We start from the raw sequence: 12,849 nt of genomic DNA, 5'->3' as shown, positions 1-12,849 counted from the left end.
TCTGTCGGGTGGAAACCTCATATGTCCAAAACTGTTACTTTTCAGGATTCAAATTCAAAAACAGCAAAAGTAGCAGAATGACAAGCTCAAATGGGTCGCTTAGCGCCACGCTGCTACTTTTGTTGCTTTTGTGTGACGCTGTAGTATGATCATGTAGGGCGTTAATTTACGAAAAAAAACGCAAACTTAAAATATGGAGATAAGAGGTTTCTGTACTGAAAATTTGAAATACTCCAGTAAAGTAAAAATACCTCACAACTGTACCTAAGTACAGTACTTGAGTAAATGTACTTAGTTACTTTACACCACTGGAAATGAGATGACAAACAGGCGCTGCACGCTAAAAAAAAACGCTTTGTGTGGACTGTTTGACACGGCCCCCTCAAAGTATGCTTTGGAACACGGTCTGAAATAATGTATAAAGTATATGATTTGAACATGCATGCACACGGTACAACAGTATCAGACCTTCAATGTACCCATCAGATTTACAATGAACTCTGAAGGAGACAGTGTAGGATGGTGAAACACAGTACAGCAGCATGTGTCCAGCTGTCTGCTGCCATCAATCTGCTCACACTCTGTCTGTCTGTCTGTCTGTCTGTCTGCCTGCCTGCCTGTCTGTCTATCAATCTGCTCACACTCTGTCTGTCTGTCTGTCTGTCTGTCTGTCTGCCTGCCTGCCTGTCTGTCTATCAATCTGCTCACACACTAATGAAAACATTGCAGCAACGTCTGGTTGTCTGTCTGTCTGTCTGTCTCTGTTTGTCGCGCCACGTTAGCATGAAGCTAGCGTTTAGCATGTGGCCTTTTTGCTGGTCCTAAATTGTTTTGTCACCTGACAAGTAACGATGCAGCTGTCAGCTACACCACAGGCGGCAGTGGTGGAAGAAGTATTCAATTGTTTTTGCTTAAAGTAGTAGTAGTTCACCCGAAAAAAAAAAGTATTTTCTATCAATTAAACACCCCATGACTTTTTATGTTTTTTGTCGCATTCCTAAGCCAATAATTTGATGACCGGCGGAGTTTCTGGTAGGAGACGGACAATAGCATCTTTCCCCCAGCCATCAATTGGCTCAGAACAAAAGAAATCTCCATGAATTCAAGGCTTCGTGGGGTGTGTAATTGATAGAAAATATGACATTTTTGGGGTGAACAACTCCTTTAAGTAAAAGTAGCAATATACCACAATATAGAAATACTCACACGCAAGGTATTCAAAAGCTGACTTCAATAAAAGTACAAAAGTGTAGGCATCAAAATATACTTACAGTACCAAATAAAAGTACAAAAATGTGTCTTGACTTTTTTTTTTGTGTTGCAGATCAGCTATTTATTTTCAAAAAACAGGGCTTAATTGATTAATGTATGTTTAGAATATGTTTTGCAAAATAATCTAATTATATAAAGTAACTTGTAACTAAAGTTTTCCAATACTTGTAGTTGAGTAAAAAGTACAATATTTGTCTCTGAGATGTAGTGGAGTAGAAGTATAAAATATTGGGGGGGGGGAGACATACTACTTCTTAGGTAAAGTAAAAGTAACTCGAAATTGTACTTAAGAACATTACTTGAGTAAATGTACTTAGTTACTTTTAGAGTTCTGCTGGTTCAAAGTTCAAGACGATTTATTGTCACAAACGATGCAGCTGTCAGTGGCATCACAGGCAGTGACATTCCTTTAAACTGAGCATACCTCAGTGTACTATCAGAAAAAGTAGCAAGTAAAAGCCATGCATTCAAATTTTACTTGAGTAAAACTACAAAAGTATTGGCATCAACATTAAAGTAAAGTTAAAGTGCAAAAGGTGAAAGTGCTCATTATTGTTATCCAGAATGGTCCATTTCACGATCATAATTATTGGATTGTAATTCATTAGTGAATCTTTGCCTCTGAGATGTGTGGTGGCATAGAAGTAGGAAGTATCCGGACAAGGAAATACTCAAGTAAAGGCACTTCGGCATTGAAGTACAGTACTTGAATACTGTAAATAGAAGTAAGTCAGGTTACGAATAGGACTACAGATGGGTGTGTCATTTGCATCTGTGTCATTTTAGATTTCTATGGCTATTCAGAAATAGAAGATATACAAGCGATGAGCTTGCAGATCTGCTATTTTTTTTAAAATGTCGATTTTTTTTTGCAAATCTTTCAAAATATATATTTTTTAAAGCGAACATGTGTAACTCAAATCTTTGCTTCTGGGGGGGTCCCTGGAATAAAACATTTTGAGATGGGGGTCCGCGGCACTCTGTGCCGTGCTATGAGCTTGTATATCTGCTATTTTTGAATAGCTAAAGAAATCTAAAAATGATACAGATGCGTTCCCGGTCTTCATGGAATAAGAAAGAGCAGAGGTTCATATTGGCCTTTGAAGAGCCACAGAAAGAGTTACGGATAAAAATAAATCGATCTGTCGCTATGTGGACCTACCGAAAAGTGTTATTTTGCACCTTATGTTTATCCTCATGTACATACTGTATCTGCTGGCCTTATGCTATGTGTATATCGTCTCTGTCGGGTGGAAAACCTCGTTATGTCCAAAACTGTTACTTTTCAGGACGTATAGCAAAAGCAGCAGATCTACAAGCTCTAATGTGGATCTGCTACTTTTGATGCTTTTGTGTGACGCTGTAGTATGATCAAGTAGGGCGTTCCTTTACGAAAAAACACAAACATTTAGAATATGGAGATAAGAGGTTTCTGTCCGACAGCAACGATATGTATATTGATTTATTTTCTTCTGTTCTCTTTGACATGCTTCTTTCAAGTTAAAACTTTCTCCTTGCTCTCCCTCTCCCTCCCATTTCTCCCTCCCTTTTCCTCTTCTCCCTCTCTGAAAAACAACAACAAAAAAAGATGGAGCTTGCATAAAAACTCATTTCACCCTCTTCTTTAAAGGGAAAACCACCTACGGTAAAGAGAACAAACTATAATGTAAACATGGGTGAGATTGCTGTGCACTGTTTAGCCTATTCAAACCGGGAAAACCGTCGGTGTCATTTTAGCTATAATATGACGGTGTGTGTCACAAATTTAAAAAAATAGCAGGTATACAAGCTCATAGATGGGAGCGCCAATGGAGGGTGCGGGCTGCTCCCGTGCGAGCTCCGAAACTGTAGATAATTTGTTATTTGTTTTTTCTTGTTTGATCTCCCCCCCTTCTTCTTCTTCCCTTTCTTTCTTCTATGGAAATAACGATACGATGGGAACTATGCACGAAAACGAATTTCACCCACTTCTTTACTCTGTAAACCTGTGATGTGACAATATAGCTGATTCTGATAGAGCGCCACTTCGAGCCGTGCTATGAGCGTGTAGATCAGCTATTTTTGAAAAATCGTGAAGATTTGTGGAAATCTTTGAATATACATAATTTTAAAGCAGATGTTTTTAACCCAAATCTTTTGCTTCTGGGGGGTCCCTGGAACAAAACATTTTGAGATGGGGGTCCGCGGCCAAATACATATCATCTTGACATGAAAAGGCTTGAGCACCACTGATACAGCAACATAGGTTTTTCAGAAACCTTTTGGAAGACTTAGAAGACATCTGTAGAATCGGCCTCAGATCTTAATGGGTTAAACGTGTTAACTGTTTTGTGTGTGTGAATGTCCACACCACAGGTGCATTAGTGTGTGCGCGTGTGTGTGCACGTGTGTGCGGCGCGCACGTGTGTGTGTGTGCATGTGCCTGCGCGTGTGTGTGTGCGCGCATGCGTGCGTGTACAGGTAGTTTATGTAGCACCCAGGGTGCACTGATCTCCAGTTTCACTGAACAAAGAGTTCCCAGTTGCAACAACAGCAGGCAGCCACCACAGGACAACTGCTCTCCTCCCCACCCCTCCCCTCCTCTCCCTATGACAACTGCTGTGCTGGTAAACAAGGGCCACGCTGTGTGTGTGTGTGTGTGTGTGTGTGTGTGAGTGAAAGTTAACCGTGGTGGATCGCATGGTTCTGATACACTTCTCCGAGTGGCCCGCTATCCATGCCACCCTGTCCATTCAGAAAAAGCAGCCGCAAATAGCCGATCTGCAAGCTCACAATGTTCACATTGTGAGCTTGTACGACGGCTATTTTCGCCGAACAACACCAGCGAGCAACTAAGTCTAAAATGACACCTAAAAAAAAGGTGTCATAAGTGATATCTGTTTGTTAAAATAAGTGTTAAATAGTTCTACATTCTGATAGTAATCATTGCTGGAGTGTTTGTTCAGTAAGTCAGGGGTCTTTATTGTCTCTCCGGGGTCTTTAGTAAACAGAATATATATTCTCAGGTTGGGATATAAATTTCATTCAATCAGGAGAGAGAACTCATACCGGATAAACAAGTGAAATGGCAAGCGATGACACAAAAGAAACGAGCAGACAAAATTGGAACACTATATAGCGGTTGTACTGTATGTATAAGCTGATAAATGGGTAGTCTCTCTAAAACTGGGTGTAGTGCTCCTTTAAAGTTCCAGTAATGTCAATTAAAGTGTGCCTCTTGATGGTGTCCTCAAACAATTTATGGAAGAAGTTTGCTCTCCACCTCTCCCTGCATTTTCAGGTGAAGTACACAATGTGTCCTGGGTACAATTACAATCAGTTTTCAACAGACTATATGCAGTAATAGAGTTCTCAAATTCTGCCCGAACCCGACCCTACCCGACCCGACGTTTTCAGGCTGGGCCGGGCCCAAAATCTATGCTAATTAGTTGGGCCGGACCGAGCTTCGGGTTCCGTGAAGAGAAAAAAAAAGAAAGAAAAATAAATCTATTTCCCCCCAAAAAAAGACATTTCAACTGCCCATAGCGACTTAACGGTAAGGCTGACGGAAATGGCAGTGGGTGTGTTGGATGCAACTCAAAGTGAACTTTGCTTAGGTATCTAGTTTGTCGCCGTCAGACCGTCCTAGCCCGTGTTATTAAAGAAAAACGGGCAACAATGGCCAAAACTCAATCGAAAATCGTCGATCAGAAATCGGCGAAAGTGGCCGTTTTCAAGATGTTTTGGCCATTATCTCTGGAACGAATCTCCAATCTGCTCAGTTCAAAGCTTGTTGGATGCGTGACTTTGAGGACATTAACCACATAATGGGTTTTCAGGCCTAAAAGTATGGTAATTGTTCGGGCCGGGCCTGGCCGAGCCTCGGGCCGGCCCAGTAGGGCCCAGTCAGGGCCGGGTCCTTACTTTTCAGGCCTGTTGAGAACTATGCAATAATAATCATCTCTTCATGTCAGGACTGTCAGATCCATTCTTAGGAGTGCACCAGTGTCGCACACCAAAAGTAGCCAATCTACAAGCTCACAACGCGACATGTTGTGAGCTTGTTAGATCGGCTACTTTTGGAGAAGAGATAAAATACTAGCAGAACTAGTATATCGAGCCCTGGGGGATGCTGGTCAACTTGACTTCAGACGCCATCTCACCCCTTAGCACTTCTCCCTGTACCCCTTCTTCTTGATTGATCCTAGCAATTGACCAACATTTACATATCTTGGTCATTCGTTCTCATGTTTATGTTACTTGTTTTCTTGACCACGATGTTAATGTGGCCAATGTATGTAATTTCGATAGAATGTTATTCTAGGTTCATTGTTTACCCTACCAGATATTTTAAATGTGCAGATATTTATTTTGAAGGTATTCTGTTTAGACTGATGCTAGGATCATTGTTTACCTGGTATCCTAGTTTCAATGTACAAATTGTTGGTTTGATAGTTTATTGTTTAGACTGCCAGGTTCTTGGCTTACCTGGGATGCTAGTTTCTTGAGGCACTACACTGTCTCTCTGCGTTCTACGTAAATTATGTGATTACCTTGGTTATTGTTCGTCGCTCTGATAAGAGCGTCTGCTTTAAAAATGCCTGAATTGTAATTGCAACTAAGAATATAGGGTTTAAGTGGTTTAAAAAGTAGCCTTTTAGATTCAGAGGTTCATTTCACAGCTCACGTTGAACAAGCACACACATCTTTGTCTGGAGACCGTTAGATATCTTATCCTGAGGCTGGCAACTCTAACACATGTTGACACGAGGCTGGTGTTCAGACTGTCAAAACATGTACACCCACAGCATCCCACAGCGTGCACACACGCACGCACACACACACACACACACACACACAACCACATGACGACATGATGAATGGAGGCACACACACACACACACACAAACCATGCGCACACACTAATATACATACTGTACAAAGACACCAACATACACTAGCCAGGGATCAATACCATTTTAGGGTTTCTGATCCGGTCGAAACTGAAATGACTTTACGTCATCAGGTGGCCGGAACCAACGACCGGAAACCACCGGTGCCGTGCATCTCCAAAATGATTCCCCTAGTTTAAAACGTGTTTAGTTTGGTATAATCGTTTCGTTTCTTTTGGTATAATAATGGTTTGGTATGCCCCTAACTCGCGGCGCGACTAGCGAGACTAAACTAATTGATTCGCATTATGTGGGGAACAAAAACAATGCGACACCAACCAGAACCAACCACCAGAACCGCGATTCTTTTTTTTCTCCTTGTTTCTAAACCGGATCACACGGCTAGTTTTAGAACGAACACCAGGCTTTCCTCCGAGGTGGAAAGTCTGGTGACGCGAGGTTAACATACACAGACAAACACACCACTGACCACGCTCAAACATACATGTACAATTGTACACCCCCCCCTCTGCTTCTAATAGTAGTTCCTATACTGTACATACAAACCAGTGCAATACAGAATGTACACTGCATTGCAGCACAATCAATTTCAAGCCGTCGCTCCAGTTCTCAAACTCACATGAAAAGGGCACTAGATAGTTAACCCATTCAATCCGGGAACGCATCTGTGTCATTTTAGATTTCTGTGGCTATTCAAAAATAGCAGATCTACAAGCTCATAGCACGGCACCGAGTGGCGCGCTATGAGCTTGTAGATCTGCTATTTTTTTTAAACCAATCGTGAAAATGTGTGCAAATCTTTGAATATATATATATATATAATTTTTTAACTCAAGTCAAAGCTTCTGGGGGTCCCTGGAACAAAATACTTTGAGTTCGAGGACAAATACATATCATTTTGGGTGGTCCTTGACATGAACAAAGTTTGAGAACCACTGATATTTTAGCAACATACGTTTTATTTTTTCCTTCAACAAAACTGTCATTTGTAGAATCCCCAGAAGCAAAGATTTGAGTTAAAAATGTTCGCTTTAAAAAACACATATTCAAAGATTTGCACACATTTTCATGATTTTTCCCAAAAAATTGCAGATCTACAAGCTTGTAGCGTGGCACCAAGTGCCGCGCTAGGAGCTTGTATATCTGCTATTTTTGAATAGCCCAAAGTATAAAATAATGGTTATAGCTAAAAATCAAACATTACACAGTACATGCGTTCCCGGATTGAATGGGTTAAGTATGTGTAATTAACAACATACGGTGGTTTGTCATGTCATCGTTAGTTCTGATGATTTAGTGAGCATTCATGATCATTCTATTTCCAGGTTGTCAAACTATTTCTGAAAACAGCTTTCTTGCACAAGTTTTAGTCAAATCTAACTCATTCAGCTACAACATACAATTCTTGATTCAGACTACAGTTGAAGGATTACAGTCAAAGCCATACAATAACAACAATTTTGTTTTTAAATTCAATGCAATATTTGAGGCCTTTTAGGCCTAGAAATCAGACCTTTACTATAGACCTACTTTAATGCAGTGGTTCTCAAACATTTTCAGGTCAAGGACCGCCAAATTGATATGTAATTGGCCGCGGACCCCTATCAGAAAAGATTTTGTGCCATAAGAGAAGATTTTTTTCAACATTAGTCAACATCTGTCAAAAATAACCAATCTACAAGCTTCACAAAGGACTCGAGTGTTTAAACTGGCCCTCATTTCGCTGGGGGAACCCCTGAAGCCCCCTCAGGGGTCCCCGTAAACCCACTTTGAGAACCAGTGGCTCAACAAAAGAGATTTCTATTTTTTGCATGGCTATTTGGCTGCAGGGGGCAAGTTATTGACAACAGACATACAGTATTGTGTGTGTGTAGACATCAGTGCTGTGTGACAGATGACCCACGCCCAGCGCCACCACACACACACACACACACACACACACACACACACACACACACACACACACACACACACACACACACACACACACACACACACACACACACACAGAGCATGCAGTTCACTGCCCTCTGGGCGACAGAGACACACTTCTCCTACAAGCAGTGCTGGAAGAAGCACTCAGATATTTATTTTTTTACTTAACCCATTAATACCTGAGGCCGATTCTACAAGCTCGTAGCATGGCACTCGGTGCCGCACTATGAGCTTGTATATCTGCTATTTTTTAATAGCCAAAGTGTAAAATAATGATTTTTAGCTCAAATAAAAAAAATGACACAGATGCGTTCCAGGTCTGTAATGGGTTAAGAAGCAATACCACAATATAAATATGCGCTGTTACGAGAAAAAATGCCTGTATTTGAAATTTGACTTGAGAAAGCACAAAAGGGCTGGCATCAAAATATGATAATGAAAGTACCAAAGTAAAAGTACAATTTATTCACCAAAGAAGTCAAACTTTGTCCAAAATAGCAAGTCTAGGCTTATGGATTATTTTGGAACAGACTAAGTATAACACAAGGCTTAATTGGTTAATGCATATGTTGTGATAATAATCTAAAGCAGGCTCACTAGTAACTAAAGTTCTCAAATAATTGTAGTTGAGAAGTACGACGTATGGAAATATGGATGTATGGGTCCTACTCAAGTTCCTCGAAATTGCACTTCAGTATAGTAGCTGTACTTGAGTAAATGTACTGTATTACTTTCCAGCAGCGAGGAGCAGTGTCCATGCCCTGTGGGCAGAGAGACAGACACACACACATCTCCTTACAAGCTGCATTCTTCTGAATTCTTGTTAAGAAGAGCTTTCTATTCATAGATAATATAGGACACAACTGGAGCAGTGCCACGACACATCAGCACAGCACAGTGCACAAACATACTGCTGACTGGCTTAAAGCAGGGGTCTTCAAGTTTTTTTTTTAGGTCAAGGACCCCTTAGCTGAGAGAGAGAGATTAAGCAGGGACCCCCCACTACATTGTGTATAATATTGTGTTGCAGATACAATTTCTTTCATAGATTTCATAGATAGCTTCATAGACTTGTTTGACAGCAAGATGATCAGTGTTGGATTCATGTTAATGTGTATTTTTAAGACATTTAACCACTTAAACCGTCAATACTTTGTAAACTTGACCTTTGGCTCTGTACGTGGTCTGCTCTATTTCCCCTCTACACCAAACCTCTTTGCCGAAACTACAAGCTCACCACTTTGCCGAAACTACACCTCTTTGCCGAAATTACAAGCTCACCACGCCTCGCGCTGCGAGACGTGGTGAGCTTGTAGATCTGCTATATTTTGGCAAAAGCTCCTCAGAGTAGGGATGCTATAGGGCATTGGTTCTCAAAGTGGGGTCCGGGGACCCCCAGGGGTCCTTGGGGTTGTACCAGGGGGTCCCCAGCAAATTTAGTTAATAAAGCGTCACAATCATTTTAAGCCCTTTATCCATATTGTAGACTTTGGTTATTCAAAAATAGCAGATCTACAAGCTCATGGCGCGGCACTCTTGTAGATCTGCTATTTTAGAAAAATCTCGAAAAATGTGTGCAAATCTTTAAATCTTTTTTTTAAAAGGCGAATATTTTGAACTAAAATCTTTACTTCTGGGGTCCCTGGCACAACATATTTGAAGGTGGGGGTCCGTGGCCACATACATATCAATTTGGGGGTCCTTGACATGAAAGAGTTTGAGAACCACTCAAGTCAAGTGGTTAATGCAGAACATATCCTATCACACAAAGACACCCCCCCCCCCTGTAGTAACTCTGACGACCCCCTAGGGGTCCCGGACCCTTGAAGACCCCTGGCTTTAAACACATAGCTAAGCCCATAGTTCATAAATTCTAATTGGCAGGTTGGAAGTGTAACAATGAGACAATGCTGTGACGTGTGCTTTATGCATGTTACATACATTATGCTGTTATGTTATATGTTTGAATTATAAGCAGACAACTTTTAGGCTACATTATAACTGGCTGTTCTCTCTGCACTCTATATTTATATGTGATTTAACTGTGTGTTGTTTTTATTGACAAGAGTTCAGCGGTGTAAAGTAACTAAGTACATTTACTCAAGTACTGTACTTATACAATGTTGAGGTATTTTGACTTTAGTGCGGTATTTCCAATTTTGCTTAACTCCACTATGCAATTATACTTTTACTCCATTACAATTATTTGAAAACTTTAGTTACTATAGTTACTTTGTAGATTTGAATCATTATTACAAAACATACATTAGGCTACCCACTTCAGCCCTATATACATTTCAGCCATTTGAAAAAAGCTGATCTACAAGCAGTGAGCTTGCAGATCTGCTATTTTCAAAAGATTTGTATACATTTTGAACATATTCAGCATAATGAGTACTTTTACTTTTGGTACTTTAAGTATATTTTGATGCCAATACTTTTGTACTTTTACTCAAGTAAATTCTGGATACCAGACTTTTACTTGTAACAGAGTATTTCTACATTGCAGTATTAATATTTTTTACTTAAGTAAAAACAATTGAGTAGGCTTTTTCCACCACTGGATTTTATTGACAGCTAGTTCATGTTTTCTTGTTTTCTCTGATTTCCAATGTCGCACTAAATCCCTCTGGATAAGAGTCTGCTTAATGCCTACATTGTAATATGTTTGTCTGCTCATATAAACGTATTTTAATGTCATGTCACCGTGATTCTACCCCCCCCCCTCCCCCCAGATGTATCATAATAGCTCATCCCTTGAGTAATTAACTCGATATTCCCGAACATGCAATTATGTGACGTAGGTGGACATTTAATTACATTAATCTCTGCACAGCTGCGATCAACTAACAGCCTATAAAACCCTGTAGTGAAGAAAACAAACTTTACCTTTTCTTCCACAAAATAATGACCCTGTTCTGATGACGCTAGTTGGCGCTGATCCTCCAAAACAAAAACAAGGAAAAAGGGGGAAAAATAGGGGAAAAAAAATATCAATATAATCCCGTGGGATTAAATAATATCCCAATATTAATAATATTTATCGCATAGTCGTTCAAACAGCTCCGTGGTGCAGCAGCATTGTGAAGATGTGGCCCTCGATCCACGCACACATACATATGCAGGGTGTTTGTGGGACACAAGAGAGAAAGTTTCACATCCAGGCAGCAGCAGCAGAGTGTGTGTGTGTGCGTGTGTGTGTGAGAGTGAGTGTGTGTGTGTGAGTGTGAGTGTGAGTGTGAGTGTGAGTGTGAGTGTGTGAGTGTGTGTGTGTGTGTGTGTGTGTGTGTGTGTGTGTGTGTGTGTGTGTGTGTGTGTGTGATTGAGCATTCATGTCAGGACTACATTACACTGTGTGTGAGCCATGGGACACACAATGCTGGAAGGACTTTGGAAGGAAGGAGGGTTTGGACAGCAGCCAGGGTTAGGAACACAGTGTAAGAATCCTCTGAGTTAAAGGGTGTATTATTAAGATAAAAACACAATTAACTAGAACATTTCATCCAATCAGGACTCCTAGCCGATTGGATGAAATTGGTGACCCAGCTGAAAATGGAGAGATAACTCATACGAAATAATGAAATGAACAGTGGTGGAAGAAGTAGGCCTACTCACATTTTGTTACAAGTAAAAGTAGCCTACCAGTATTCAAAATGTACTTGGCATCAAAATATACTTAAGTACTAAAAGTAAAAGTACTCATTATGAACAATGTCCCATTGCACAAGTTATCATATGTATAAGATCCTTTGAAAGCAGATCTACAATGCGTCGCAATATAAGTTTGAAGTGGTTAATGTATGTTTTTTTTAAATAATAATCGAAATTTACAGAGTAACAAGTAAGTTACTAAGGTTGTCAGATAATTGTAGTAGTGGAGTAAAAGTACAATATTTGCCTCTGAGATGTAGTGGAGTAGAAGTAAAAGTATTGAAAATGGTTAATACTCCAGTAAAGTAAAAACAAATACCTCAAAATTATACTTAAGTACAGTACATGTGTACATGTACTTACTTACTTTCAACCACTGGAAATGAAATTGGAAATGATGGGGCAAAATAAATAAAGATGTGACAAAATACTGGAACAGTAGCAGCTTTTGGGTCCTCTCTCCTGGTTGAAGGAACTTGGTGACTCATCTGAAAATAAATGTTCAGCTGCTGTTACTGAACAAACGCTATAGCAATGTCTACTACCACAATATAGAGCTTTAATTAATTTAAAAAAGTAGGGATATGATATGGTAGAACCTTCACCTACAAACTATCCTGACCTGAACAGTTAGAATAGATGAATAGACAATTCCCTGTTGCTATAACTCTGACGCCATCTACTGGTTGGAATAGCACTTTCCACCCAGCTGGCCAGCTCAATAATGATGTTAAAATAACACACTGGTGGTTAGTAATGGTTTTTAAACAGTGTTATTTAAGCATTTACAATTTATCTTATTGTATGCTACACTGTAAATTCCAATACGTTGATTCCAATACTGTACACTCACTCACTCTCTCTCACACACACACACACACACACACACACACACACACAGTACAATATAATTGTTGTATGGTCTAGGAATAAATAGCAAATTCTTTAATACATTGATCAATTACAGCCACAATGTAGCATAAATAATAAAGTAACAGTATAAAACAGTAGTGCAACATCAACTTAAAACAAAACATTCCAAATAAACAAGAATTGTTTGTAGTGGTTCCCAACCTTCAGGATCAGGGCCGACTTGAAA

Source organism: Gymnoscopelus braueri (genome assembly GCF_963280865.1).
Source record: "Gymnoscopelus braueri genome assembly, chromosome: 22".
In the NCBI taxonomy this organism is placed as follows: Eukaryota; Metazoa; Chordata; class Actinopteri; order Myctophiformes; family Myctophidae; genus Gymnoscopelus; species Gymnoscopelus braueri.
Note: the sequence above shows the minus strand (reverse complement) of the source record.